Source organism: Emys orbicularis, chromosome 13, assembly GCF_028017835.1.
Source record: "Emys orbicularis isolate rEmyOrb1 chromosome 13, rEmyOrb1.hap1, whole genome shotgun sequence".
Taxonomy (NCBI): Eukaryota; Metazoa; Chordata; order Testudines; family Emydidae; genus Emys; species Emys orbicularis.
The window spans coordinates 22,300,323-22,314,618 of record NC_088695.1 but is presented as its reverse complement, the minus strand read 5'-3'; the positions used below and the strand labels follow the sequence as shown (position 1 = coordinate 22,314,618).

The 14,296-nt window shown below is 46.2% G+C and overlaps 1 pseudogene; it reads left to right on the top strand.

The window, feature by feature from the left end:
- Nucleotides 1–6,218: 6,218 nt before the first annotated feature.
- LOC135887699 (E3 ubiquitin-protein ligase TRIM7-like) lies at nt 6,219–13,642 on the top strand (annotated as a pseudogene).
- Nucleotides 13,643–14,296: the final 654 nt, after the last annotated feature.

Here is a 14,296-nt window from a genome sequence, read left to right as displayed (position 1 = left end):
GATAGCTCCCGGAGCTATTAGCGTCAATTTCCATCCACACCTAGCCTAATTCGACATGGCCATGTCGAATTTAGCGCTACTCCCCTCGTTGGGGAGGAGTACAGAAGTCGAATTTAAGAGACCTCTATGTCGAACTAAATAGCTTCGTGGTGTGGACGGGTGCAGGGTTAATTCGATGTAACGGCGCTAAATTCGACATAAACGCCTAGTGTAGACCAGGCCTAAGTCTCTCAGAGCCCTGGAATCTCCCAGTTTCCCAGACTTTCTCCCTTGATCTCTGGCTCCACCTAAATCTCTCCCCTGCAGGCTCCTTCCTCTGGGCAGGTGCAGGGAGCCCTGGCCACTGATTCTGCCCTAACCTGTCAACCCCGCACTGTTCATTAGGGAGTTGTGGGCACTAAAGCTCTGTGGAGGCACTTTCCTCACACACAGGATTGAATCAAGATGTGTCTGAGCTGCTGCTAAACCAGGAATGGAGGGAATGAGCTGCTCCCACCACACCCCTGACAGCCCTGGCACTGCTAGCAGGACATTCACATTAATCATGAACACAGCAGCCCTCGCTCTGCTGCATGCAATATACATACAGGAGTGGGTTTAAGTACAGGTACTATGGACACTTCCCTAGCGACCCATCTCTGGAGTTGCCTGATTAGAACAGGCCCTCAGGTTTCATCATAACATATCAACAACCAAATAGTAACTTTCTAGCCCATATGACTGAAAAGTGTGAAAGTGTGACCTAAACGTAACTGATACAGTGACATGTGCCTGAGTCTGCAGAGAGCCTGAGCCAATAGCTCTGAGAGGAGGGAACTACCCTATGCATGTCAATGGGGTGTTCGCTCCAAGAACTACTGCTCTAGGGTCCTCATCCACCTCTCCCAAGTTGGGGGCTCTGTGGGTGTGGCAGGCCAGGAAGAAGGCAGTGGGCCCAACTCACCATCCCAAGAAAATACACGATACACAAATCTGTGCTGGCAGCTTACATGTACTGAGGTCCCTGCCCCAAAGAGCTAGCAGTCTATAAAGATGAGTAAAGACAAATTTCTCCTCCCCTCTGAACAAGCATTTGTATGTGTACTTTATTTTCTTTTCAAACATAGTTTGAGCACGTGCTGAATTTTCTGCTGTACTCAGATTGCATTTACCCAAAATAAAAAAATAGCCCTTTGATAGAGGCAGATTGTATCACTATGACCCTTTAAAAGAATCTGATTTCTACCCAGGGCCGTGTTTGACTCAGTGTTTGTGTATTACTCAGGTTCAATGGCTGCACAATTGTCCCTTGAACCTCTGAAATCTGTGAGTCATTGTTAGCTAGCTTTCAACTCCCTAAACTTCTCTCTCTCCATGTATATGCTCAGTGTCATTCTTTGGTGCTTGACCCTGAGTGAACAGCAGAGTCAGTTCCAGAAAGGGAATTGCACAGTTGTGTTGCAGGTTGGGCATAATTCTGGGCTCTGGAAAGTGAAACTAACCCTGTTACACTGTCCAAAGGGGGCCAGGCTTCAGAGAACCCTGTGAAAAGTCTCCAGGATGAAGCTACTTGTCCAATCTGTGTGGAGTATTTCAGAGAACCTGTCACTCTGGATTGTGGGCACAATTTCATCCAAGCTTGCATCATCCAGTACTGGGAGGGATCGGATACAGACATCTCATGCCCCAAGTAAGGAGAGACTGTGCAACAGAGAAACATCAGACCAAATAGGCAGCTGGCGATAGAAGTAGAAACAGCCAAACAGCTGAGTTTAGAGGCACTGGATGAAGCAGGAGGCGAGAGGGTGTGTGGGGAATACCGGAAGCCTCTGAAACAGTTCTGTGAAGAGGATCAAACTTCTATTTGTTTAGTTTGCCATCTGTTGTGGACTCAAAGGGCTCACACAGTGGTTCCCATAGCAAAGGCTGTTTGGAGTACAAGGTAGGGAATTGCTGCTAAGTTTCATAGATTCATAGATTCTAGGACTGGAAGGGACCTCGAGAGGTCATCGAGTCCAGTCCCCTGCCCGCATGGCAGGACCAAATACTGTCTAGACCATCCCTGATAGACATTTATCTAACCTACTCTTAAATATCTCCAGAGATGGAGATTCCACAACCTCCCTAGGCAATTTATTCCAGTGTTTAACCACCCTGACAGTTAGGAACTTTTTCCTAATGTCCAACCTAGACCTCCCTTGCTGCAGTTTAAGCCCATTGCTTCTTGTTCTATCCTTAGAGGGTAAGGTGAACAAGTTTTCTCCCTCCTCCTTATGACACCCTTTTAGATACCTGAAAACTGCTATCATGTCCCCTCTCAGTCTTCTCTTTTCCAAACTAAACAAACCCAATTCTTTCAGCCTTCCTTCATAGGTCATGTTCTCAAGACCTTTAATCATTCTTGTTGCTCTTCTCTGGACCCTTTCCAATTTCTCCACATCTTTCTTGAAATGCAGTGCCCAGAACTGGACACAATACTCCAGCTGAGGCCTAACCAGAGCAGAGTAGAGCGGAAGAATGACTTCTCGTGTCTTGCTCACAACACACCTGTTAATACATCCCAGAATCATGTTTGCTTTTTTTGCAACAGCATCACACTGTTGACTCATATTTAGCTTGTGGTCCACTATAACCCCTAGATCCCTTTCTGCCGTACTCCTTCCTAGACAGTCTCTTCCCATTCTGTATGTGTGAAACTGATTTTTTCTTCCTAAGTGGAGCACTTTGCATTTGTCTTTGTTAAACTTCATCCTGTTTAACTCAGACCATTTCTCCAATTTGTCCAGATCATTTTGAATTATGACCCTGTCCTCCAAAGCAGTTGCAATCCCTCCCAGTTTGGTATCATCCGCAAACTTAATAAGCGTACTTTCTATGCCAATATCTAAGTCGTTAATGAAGATATTGAACAGAGCCGGTCCCAAAACAGACCCCTGCGGAACCCCACTCGTTATGCCTTTCCAGCAGGATTGGGAACCATTAATAACAAGTCTCTGAGTACGGTTATCCAGCCAGTTATGCACCCACCTTATAGTAGCCCCATCTAAATTGTATTTGCCTAGTTTATCGATAAGAATATCATGCGAGACCGTATCAAATGCCTTACTAAAGTCTAAGTATACCACATCCACAGCTTCTCCCTTATCCACAAGACTCGTTATCCTATCGAAGAAAGCTATCAGATTGGTTTGACATGATTTGTTCTTTACAAATCCATGCTGGCTGTTCCCTATCACCTTACCACCTTCCAAGTGTTTGCAGATGATTTCCTTAATTACTTGCTCCATTATCTTCCCTGGCACAGAAGTTAAACTAACTGGTCTGTAGTTTCCTGGGTTGTTTTTATTTCCCTTTTTATAGATGGGCACTATATTTGCCCTTTTCCAGTCTTCTGGAATCTCTCCCGTCTCCCATGATTTTCCAAAGATAATAGCTAGAGGCTCAGATACCTCCTCTAGTAGCTCCTTGAGTATTCTAGGATGCATTTCATCAGGCCCTCGTGACTTGCAGGCATCTAACTTTTCTAAGTGATTTTTAACTTGTTCTTTTTTTATTTTATCTGCTAAACCTACCCCCTTCCCATTAGCATTCACTATGTTAGGCATTCCTTCAGACTTCTCGGTGAAGACCGAAACAAAGAAGTCATTAAGCATCTCTGCCATTTCCAAGTTTCCTGTTACTGTTCTCCCTCTTCACTAAGCAGTGGGCCTACCCTGTCTTTGGTCTTCCTCTTGCTTCTAATGTATTGATAAAAAGTCTTCTTGTTTCCCTTTATTCCTGTAGCTAGTTTGAGCTCATTTTGTGCCTTTGCCTTTCTAATCTTGCCCCTGCATTCCTGTGTTGTTTGCCTATATTCATCCTTTGTAATCTGTCCTAGTTTCCATTTTTTATATGACTCCTTTTTATTTTTTAGATCATGCAAGATCTCGTGGTTAAGCCAAGGTGGTCTTTTGCCACATTTTCTATCTTTCCTAACCAGCGGAATAGCTTGCTTTTGGGCCCTTAATAGTGTCCCTTTGAAAAACTGCCAACTCTCCTCAGTTGTTTTTCCCCTCAGTCTTGATTCCCATGGGACCTTACCTATCAGCTCTCTGAGCTTACCAAAATCCGCCTTCCTGAAATCCATTGTCTCTATTTTGCTGTTCTCCCTTCTACCCTTCCTTAGAATTGCAAACTCTATGATTTCATGATCACTTTCACCCAAGCTGCCTTCTACTTTCAAATTCTCAACGAGTTCCTCCCTATTTGTTAAAATCAAGTCTAGAACAGCTTTCCCCCTAGTAGCTTTTTCAACCTTCTGAAATAAAAAGTTGTCTGCAATGCAGTCCAAGTTGAATAACTTTAGATTTTGGATAACTTAATAAAGTATTAATAAGAGTAATAACTTTTGATTTTAATTACCGGTTAATTTCATAGCAAGTTGCCTATTATCGCTATCTGTGTAACTGCATCACTGAGCTCTGTAAAGCCTACATTGTATGAAACATTCTATAAAAAGTAAATTATGCAGTATAAAGACTTTAAAGATGTGCAGTGAAAGAAACATTTTTCTGAGAAGCTAAATTCTTTTCCAAGCCATTTCCCACTTAGGGTCGTTTGAGCAAGAGAGTCCCATGGCCACAAAGAACCCAGAGTAACTGCATCATTCAGTTCTGTAATGCCTTCATGGTATGACAGATGCTATAACAAGTTAATGATACTGCAGTGTGGCAAGAAAGGCAAAAAACCCAAAGAATTTAAAGATGTCTGATGTGAGAAAATTTTTGTCTGAGAAACTGACTCCTCTTCAAACCCAGCTCCCACTGGTGACATAAGGGAATTTTCTATAGACCAGAAGTTGTTAAATGACCAGTGAGCTTTAAATGACATGAGTTGCAGGCCAGTCTATGTGAAAGTGCTGCCTTCAACGTGGAGAATAGGAAGTTACAAGCTGTTGTTGTTACTGATTTGTAACACGGTTTTTATTAGTAACATTTTCATCTCAGTAGCCCCAACAGACCCCAAATGAGATCTGATTGTGATTGTGCAGGACCCTGCACAAAACACAGTGAGGGACAATCCCTGCCCTGTTACAGTGTAATTAGACAAGACAGACGAAGGGTGGGAGGGGAAACAAGGCACAGACTTGCCTATGGTCACTCAGCAGGTCAGTGGCAAAGATGGGAATAACACCCAGGTCTCCCAAGACCCAGTCCAGTGCCCTAACCAGTAGGCCATGCTACCACCCTAGCAGCAGCACTGATCAGTGATGAAGTGTGGCCATTAGAAGGGAAAGATGCCTTGATAAAGGCCCCAGGCCCAGCAGGGTGATGAGGTGTCTCACTGGGATTCTGAACTCCTGTGTTGTTCCATGAGTGGTTAAACTCAGATGCTGGCCTGCACTAGAGGAGGTCACTGTGTGGATTCAACCTTTATTGCCCCTGCACCCAATAACAAAGAGATTTGTGATCCAACATCAACCAAAAGTGATCATTTGGGCAAAGCAGATCCATCATGCTGAGCACCTAGGCAGGGTAGGTGTATCCATGCAAACAAGGTTGGCTCCTGAAGTTCTCTTCCCCAGCTCATCACTAGATGTCAGAGAGAGCTCATTTGGACCTTGCTTACATGTACATGGGCAAGGACCACCCAAAGTGTTTCCACTAGTCTGATCATGCAGCCTTTTCAAAACTCTCAGAATCCACTGTTTCTAGGCTCTTTACTAGGAGGGTACCTACCCAGAAGGCATTTCTGTTCAGGACAGCACTAGGGCAAACCACAACTGTTCTTACAAGTCAGCCTGTCTAATGGGATTTGCCCTAATGCTCAGACCAGTCTGTCCAACCAGTGCAATCCTCAGGGCTTCAGGGCTGAAATTCAATTGGGAGTTGGGCTCCTTGGATAATCCCAGCTCATATTTGGAGCCCTGGTGGTTTCTGGGATTTGTATCACTTTGTTAATTTAATCTTCTCAAAAGTAAATTTATTGATTCACCACCATGTAACTCCAGTTTCTTGTTATGTGATGTACTACTAAGTAATTAATAAATATCTATCAAGCTTGGATAATTGAGGTTTCTCTCTAATTACTAAAAAAACTGAACCTGAATTGGTAACAAATCTGCATGTGACACACTCCCAGTCTCCATTCTTAGGTTTCATTTCCCTGGTGGCCCTGATGTCATAGACGGATTAGGACAAACAGTCCCCTTGGATTTGGATGGAAAAACATCCCCCTACACACCTCTCTCAATCCTCAAAATGAAACCTCCCAAATCGTTTGTCTCTACAGGAAAAAATTCAGGCCTATTTGAAGACTCTGAGTGAAGAGAGAGAAAAACTGCTGGGATTTAAAGTGACTGTAGAGGATAAAATCCGGGAGTATCTTGGTAGGTGCCTGTTGTTATTGACCTGTGGAGAGTTGTGGTGAGAGGTCTGTTTATGGGCCGATTCCTCTAGGCCCTTGGTGAATGTGGGCATGTGTGTGTTTCTCTGTGATCCTAGATTTTCTGTGTTTGATTCATGTTTAGAATCTAAGCTTTCATTTCTGTTAATGAGTGAATTTCTAGCCCTTGTGGTTTTCACTGTCTCTGTGTCATGTTTTTCATTGTTGAATTATATGATTCTTTTTTTTCTCTCTGGCCTCTCTGTCAGTGTAATGCTGAGTGCTGCCTCCTGCTGCTCTGGTGCTCCATTGTCAGAGGCCATGGGTAACACAATGTCCTAATCATGTCAGAGATGAAAACATCCCTTTCCAGAGACATTGGGGCAAAATGACCAAGGTGTGAGAGAATCCTCTCTCAAGTAATCACAGGGTAGAATCAAGTGTCAGAAATCTTAGGGTTTACAAAGATGTTCTCCCTCCTGCACACTCAGCATTCCATGTAGGGTGACCAGACAACAAATGTGAAAAATCGGGATGGGGGTAATAGGAGCCTATATAAGAAAAAGACCAAAAAATCTGGACTTTCCCTGTAAAATTGGGACATCTGGTCACCCTAACTCCATGAAAGGACCCCACACTGCCTCCAAGTTCCTGACGAGCCCTTTCCCTGTTGTTTTACAGAAACAGCTAGAAAAGGAGAGGCAGAAAATTGTGTCTGAATTTCAGCAACTGCTGCAGTTCCTGGAGAAACAAGAGCGACTCCTGCTGGCCCAGCTGGAAGAGCTGGACAAGGAGATTGTGAAGATACAGAATGAAAATATAACCAAACTCTCTGAGGAGATTTCCCATCTCAGTGAGCTGATCAGTGAGATGGAGGGGAAGTATCAGAAGCCAGCAAGAGAATTCCTGCAGGTGAGACTAAGTTAGAAACAATCCAGATCCCAACAGAGGGACAGGACATCTCCTAAAACATGGGCACAGGAGTCCAGCAGTTAGAGATCACAGTGTAACTCAGTGTGTGCATTGCTGAAATGTGAATTCCTATTGTTCTTTGCAGAGTCACAGACACATTGATATTAGAGATGGAAAAGCCCCATTAGCTCAGGGAATCCATGGCCCTGGGTCCAGGGCAGGGACTCTTTTCCCCATACTTGCAAAATCCCTTCCTTGGAATTCAAAGTGTGTGTGTCATGTGGGACTTAAATTCTCTCTCTCTCTCTCTCTCCCTCCTCTCCCACCCCCCAGGATTTCAGAAGCACCTTGAGCAGGTACGTGGCTCTCTCTCATTCCCCTTCACAATGCTGGGAAAGAGCTGGGAGACGATGTTAGCACCGCATCTCCCCAGGGCTCTACAGCAAAATGTGGGGGGAAGGTTGCATTTTTGGATACAAATCTCTCTGATCAACCTCATCCTGAGGTTCTCACCCCTTTACAGAAGACTCTGGAATTATCTATTGAATGGTAAAGATTAACCTAAAGTATTTCCTAGAGATGTCACATGCCTGGGGGACTGGCTGCCTCAGGATAGTAGAGATGGAATATGGGCCTTTTTTTTTTTAAATGGAAATATCCTATCTCCTAGAGCTGGAAGGGACCTTGAAAGGTCATTGAGTCCAGCCCCCTGCCTTCACCAGCAGGACCAAGTACTGATTTTGCCCTAGATCCCTAAGTGGCCCCCTCAAGGATTGAACTCACAACCCTGGGTTTAGCAGGCCAATGTGCAAACCACCTCCCTGCGGGGCCACTGGTTACTCTTCAGCCCAGGTTAGCAGTGACCCAGAGTCTTTTCCACCTGAAGTTTGGAGACCTGTGTGGAATAAGATGGGGAGGGGGGGAATTGGTGTCTCACTGTAATTCCTAGTGGACAGATTTCTACAACACTTCACATGGCAACTTTGTGTCCATCAGAGCATGGAGGCCAAGGAGTGAATGGGCCATAGAGACTCAATTCCTCTTTAATCCCCAGACCTAGTCTCCCCAGGCTAGAGCTGAAGAATATTAATGTGACCTTTGAGGGAAGGTTGCACAGCCATGAACTCTATTGTGCCTGCTCTGAGGCTGGGAGGAGTAGAGAAATTCTAACTCCAGACATGGATGCCATAACCAGGGGGGATGCAGGGGGACCTTGCCCCCCCCCCCCCACTTTTAAAAGTGGGAGGGCAATGCCTGCTCACTTTTTAACATGGGCATAGTTTGGAGGTCAGAGGGTCATGTTGCCCCCCACCAAACTGCAAGCCTCGGGCAGGCAAGGAGCAATGCCAGCAGGGGCTGCATTTCCCAGTGCGGTGATCACCTGGACTCCCATCCAGGGCACGTGAAGTTCCAGGATGCCCACAGTGGCCCAGGCTCCCTGTGCAATTTTTACCGCAGTCCAACTCTGGCTTGTGGCCTGGCCAGGGGGAGGGGCCTCTGGGGGCAAGAGGAGAAGCAGCGGCCACAGAGAGGTGCAGGCCCTCGTGGTCCCTGACTTCTACTGAGGTTCCAGCACTGTTGGCTCCAGGCCCATTAGAGCAGCAACTCACTAGCAAGAACTTATAATGAGTCACTAAATGAAATATAACCATGTTAAACTGTTTCTGTCCAGATGTGAGAAGGTGAAGTTCCAGCAACCATTGGAGATTACTCCTGAATTGAAAAAGAGACTCAGTGATTTCTCCCAGAAAACTATGGCTCTAATGGAGACTGAGGAAGTTCAAAGGTACCTAGAAGGGATCTAGGAAGGGAAATCAGGATAAGCCTCTGGAACCGTGGGAGGAGAATGGCTTTGGCCAATTGGTTCATAATTATATTATGCATGGATTTAATTGTTGGGTGAGAAGGCCACACATGGGGTGCAAGAGACTCAGATTGAATAATTCATAGTTTTATTTGTACCAAAAGCATGCCTTGCCATTACAATTACAGTTACAGTTACAGTTAAAGTAAGAAATGTCAGATGTACAGAATGAAGTACAGGCCAGTTACCATCTCCTGGGGCATAGGTAGGTCACGGTGCATTTCTTCTATGAGGCTCCGACAACCCCTTACAATGTCTGACATATTATACACATCCAAATTATATATTTGTTAGTTCTCTTCCAATCATGTTTGAGTGCTATGAATATTAAGTATCTTATATAACTCATACAATACACATATATGAACTTTTAAATTGGCTATCCAAGCTCTTTTCATGTTATTATTCTCTTTCTTGGTTGGTTTATTACCACTGATTATGCATAGGTCACATTGACTATTACCTCCACAGTACATTTTGGGTGTCTGTTGTCTTTAAGCACATTGTGTAGTCAAAACATCTCTTTGTCCCACAGAGCAATTTATCTGAATTGCAACATCACTAAATAACAAGGTCACTTAAGGCAATATTTCCTGTATGTCAAGCAAACTGCTAAGTAGACCAAAGCCAAGTCAGTCAGCATAAATGCACAATCTTGTGTTCTCCAAACTTATGCATAAGAAATGCCCCTTGTACCAACTCTCAATACTTAATCTAATAAGTAGTGGGAAAGCAGACAAATTGAGCTGATGTAATAGGGGCCCAGGTGTCAGGGTGTCTCACATTAATTAATGACTTAACAACAGTATGAACATTAAGGCCCAAATTTAGCAAAATGGACTAATTTGGGGCACCTGAGTTTCTCTCCGAACTAGAGAGCTGCAGGGCAGGTGCTCCAGAGCTATTTAGCATCCACAGCTGCAGATGGAGTCGGTGGGAGCTGCAGGTGCCCAACACCTCTGAGAACCAGGCCCTCGGGCCTAAAGGTCAGCACTCAAAATTTAGATCCTAAATTAATGGTCATTTGTTAAATCTGGACCTGGTCCCTCTCTGCTGTGGCAGCTAGTCTGGGCCACATGGGCTGTAGGGAAGGAGAAAGCCCCTCCCACTCTAGAGGAATCCTCTTGTGTCTCCTCCACAGAAGCTGCAGGCACAAGGCGTGTTCCTGAGAGGGCTGGGAATGGGGTGGGGTTGGTGAGGGGGGCAGGGATAGAGGGAGGGGGGCAGCGTAAAGCTGGGCCTCTGACACTCTGCACACTGGCCAAGAGACACAGGGGCCATTGTCATAGGGATGTAACTCTGGCTGGGTTCAGAACTTCCTCAGCCTGTGCCAAGGTCTGCACCGGCCCCTGCAGCCACTGAACAGCAGAGTCACAAATTGCCCCTCCCCTCTCTCCTTTTGCCAGTACAGGGGTGAATCTGGCCCATTGAACCAACCTTCCCCTGCCTCAATTTCTACATAGATACAATTATTTTATTATTATTCATATTTCTGCCTATGGAGGCAGAACATCCTGTTAGTGTCAAAGGGATCAAAGTGGGTGAAAAGTTACTTTTATGCCAAAGTCTTTGTATGACCTGGGTCTAGGTTATGAGAAAATGAAGTAAGTGAATGAGACAAACCTACTGGGGTCTGGAGGGTGGGACGGGATGAAGAGGGAAACGTAAATCTCACTTACAGATTGTATGTCATTGTGATGCTTCATGGCTGTTGATTCCATTGATGTGAGACGCCTGAATGAGAGAGGAAATGGAATGCTTCAGATTAGTTTATATTAAATACCTGAGTGTGTCTCTGGGCCTCTCTGTCTGTTTCTCTGTCATAATTAAAACACAGTTCTATGAGTTTAGAGTAGGGATGCTGCCATAAATATGAAAGCCTGAAATCTTGTCTCTTTTATCCTTTCCCCCTCCAGCCACTCTGCCATCTTCACTGGAGACAAAAAGAGGGGAATCCCTGGGATCATGCAGACTGGGTGAGTGTGACATTGTATACCTTGGGGGAGTGCCCTATAACCCCCATATGCTCCATTTATATATAATTGTGATATTGCATATAAAGCATGCCGTGTGAGGTATAAGGGGAAAGGTTATGATCTGCTGAAAGTCATTGTTCTATCTAAATATGTATATCATTAATGCATATGAAGTTATGAGAATGTGTTGTATGGTTGTCACTAAAATATGCTGTGAGTTTGGGAAGTGCCCAGATACTAGCTCTCGAGACAATGACAAGGGAGGTAAGCAATGCCCAGGTGGGTGCTGATCAGACATCACCAGTCATTGTCCAGCAGAGGAGTTACAATTCAATGACTCACTCACAGGAGACACATTGGGGTATTTCTTCACCTTGTGACTCAGCAATGCCCACCAGACATGCCTGGACTTGTGTTCTCCAAGCACATGGACTAAGGGTATAAAACAGAACACAGGGGGCCCTATGTTTGGCCTGTTCTCCTGCCCCCACTGGCAAGCAACAAGGACACTCAGAAGACTGAAGACTCCAACAGAGGTCCAGGTTTCAAGGGTGAAACCTGTTTACTATGAACTGCACTATCCAGTGGGGTGAGAAAAACTGCTTAAATAGATGTTGCCCAGTCTAATAGGGTGGAGAGTTTAGACTGCGTGCTTATATTTTCTTTTCTTTTGGTAACCACTCTGACTTTTTGGCCTATCACTTATAATCACTTAAAATCTATCTTTTGTAGTCAGTAAATTTGTTTAACTATTTATCTTTACCTGTGAGTTTGCCTGAAGTGTTTGCTAAATCTGCTCAGGTTTACAAAGGCTGATGTATAGCCACTTTCCATTGATGAAGTGGTGACCCAATTAATAAACTTGCACTGCTCATCTTGAGCAGCGCAAGATGGTATATTCCTGAAGTGCAAGGCTGGGAGCTGGGGGGATTCAGCTGGTGCCTTTCTCTGTGTGATTCACAAGTGGCTCTGGGAGCATTCATGCAATCTAGCTGGGTGTGGGGCTCCACATGAAGTTCTGCTGAGTGATAACAGCGCCCAGAGGGGTTTGCTGCTTGTCACTAGCAAAGCATCATGAGAGAGAGCCCAGGCTGGAGAGTTAAGGAGGCACAGCAGTCCCATAGTCCCAGGCTAAACCCAGGGGATCCCATCACAGTGAGATTGTACATGGAGATTGTTTTTAAATTTTGAGAAAATTCCAGTGAAAGCATCTTCATGAGATTGTAGGTAAAGTTACCAACCAAACCAACAGCGACCATGACACACACAGCCCTAAAAATACACACATTAAACAGTGAGGCGATCCCAAGCTGAAGTCACACAAACAATCCTGACACCAGCCTTGGTGCTGAGTTCATGCCCACGCTAATGAACATAAACACTCCCACTGAGCAGCACTTAAACAGAGCTCTCTGCCCTGAGAGCTGACACATCCCCTGCTTTACCCCGGTGGAGGGTGTCTCCCCATCGCTCTTCTCCAATATCCTACCTTCCCTTTGGTCAGGGCTGGGCTCTCCCATATTTAGAGCTGCTCACTACTTCCTGGATTGGGGAGATGCTCTCCTGCTGATGGCCCCCCTCCCCCAACTTCCTCTCTGGGCTGTAGATGGGGCTTCCCCACCCAATGCCTTCTCCTACTCTCTGATCTTAAGTGGCTCTTCCCCCATGCTGCATCTTCCTCTCTATTCCCTAATCTGGGAGTGGAGGATGCATTTAGGAAGCTTCCCTCTGGGGTTTAAAGCTGGTACCTGCCTCCTCCACTCCCTCCTCATGAAAAGCTTCTTTGCTGTTTCTCTGCCACTGGGAATGGAGCAGACCCATTGAGGCTCAAGTGAAGACTGCAAACAAATGAGAAACTAACACAGTGTCTCTCATTGCACAGAGTGAGGAACTGCAGTGAAACCTCTGCTCAGTCTCAGGTGCCCAGCCTAAACAGGGCTGCTGGGGTGTGTGAAAAATGGTCCCAGCCTCCCCTAGGGCTGAGATCTGCTCCTAATACTCTGATTCTCTCTCTCTCTCTCTCTCTCAGTGAATGTGACTCTGGATCCAGACACGGCTCATCCTGAACTCGTCCTGTCGGAGGATCAGAAAAGTGTGAGATGGGGACACACACGGCAGGATCTGCCCAACAATCCTGAGAGATTTGACTCTGAGCTCTGTCTTCTGGGATGTGAGGGATTCACCTCGGGGAGACATTGCTGGGAGGTGGAGGTGAAAGTGCAGGATGGGGGACACTGGGATGTGGGGGTGGCCAGAGAGTCTGTGAGGAGGAAGGGATGGATCCATCCTAACCCTAAGGAGGGGATCTGGGCTGTGGAGTGGTGTTGGGGTCAGTACCAGGCTCTTACATCCCCTGTGACCCCCCTGTCCATGCGCCGGGGCCTCAGCAGGATCCGGGTTTGTCTGGACTGCGAACGGGGGCAGGTGACATTTTTTCAATGCTGGTGATGAGGCCCTGATCTTCACTTTCCCGCTGGCCTCTGTCCCTGGGGAGAGAATCCGCCCCTGGCTGTGTGTGGGGGGATCCCAGCTCAGACTGTGTCCCTGAGACACGGGGGGGGGGGATATCCCACTGGGGACCCCGAAATCAGCCTCTCTAGGCTGAGGTTTCCTAGTGTCTTTGACTCTGGATGACGCCTGTCTTCCTACAAACTTTGTACCCTGCAGTCTCTATGACACTGCAGGCTCTGTGGAGTCTCTGGACTGTCAAACCATAGACAGCAGGGAGCGATGGAGCTAGAGAAGCCAACTTCATTGCCCCAAGGATTTTGTAGCCTGTTTGCCACTGTTCTGTATGGACCAGGATGACTCTGCCCATCCAGGCTCAGACAGTGTCATTGATAAATGGGCAGGGGGATGGGTAAATAAGAATGAAAAAATGGGCTTCTCTAGCTACTGTCATTCCACTCTCTGTGACCCTGGAGGAATCCCATCTACCCAGCCCCTGGCTCCTCATCTCTATGACCCCTGGAGGCTCCTCCCCCATCCCTCCCCGCAGCACCAGGGATGGGAGGGGGAGGAGAGTGAAGAACCCCTGGAGCTACAGGAGGAGCAGAGGGGCCCTGAGGAGCAGATGTGGGGGCTGGGCAGAATTAATAACCAGGCTTGGGACAGGCAGATGTGAAGGTGGCAGGGACACAGAATTGATTAATTAGCATTTGGGGCACTGGAGAGAAGCTGGAAGCTCCGCAGAAGCAGGGAG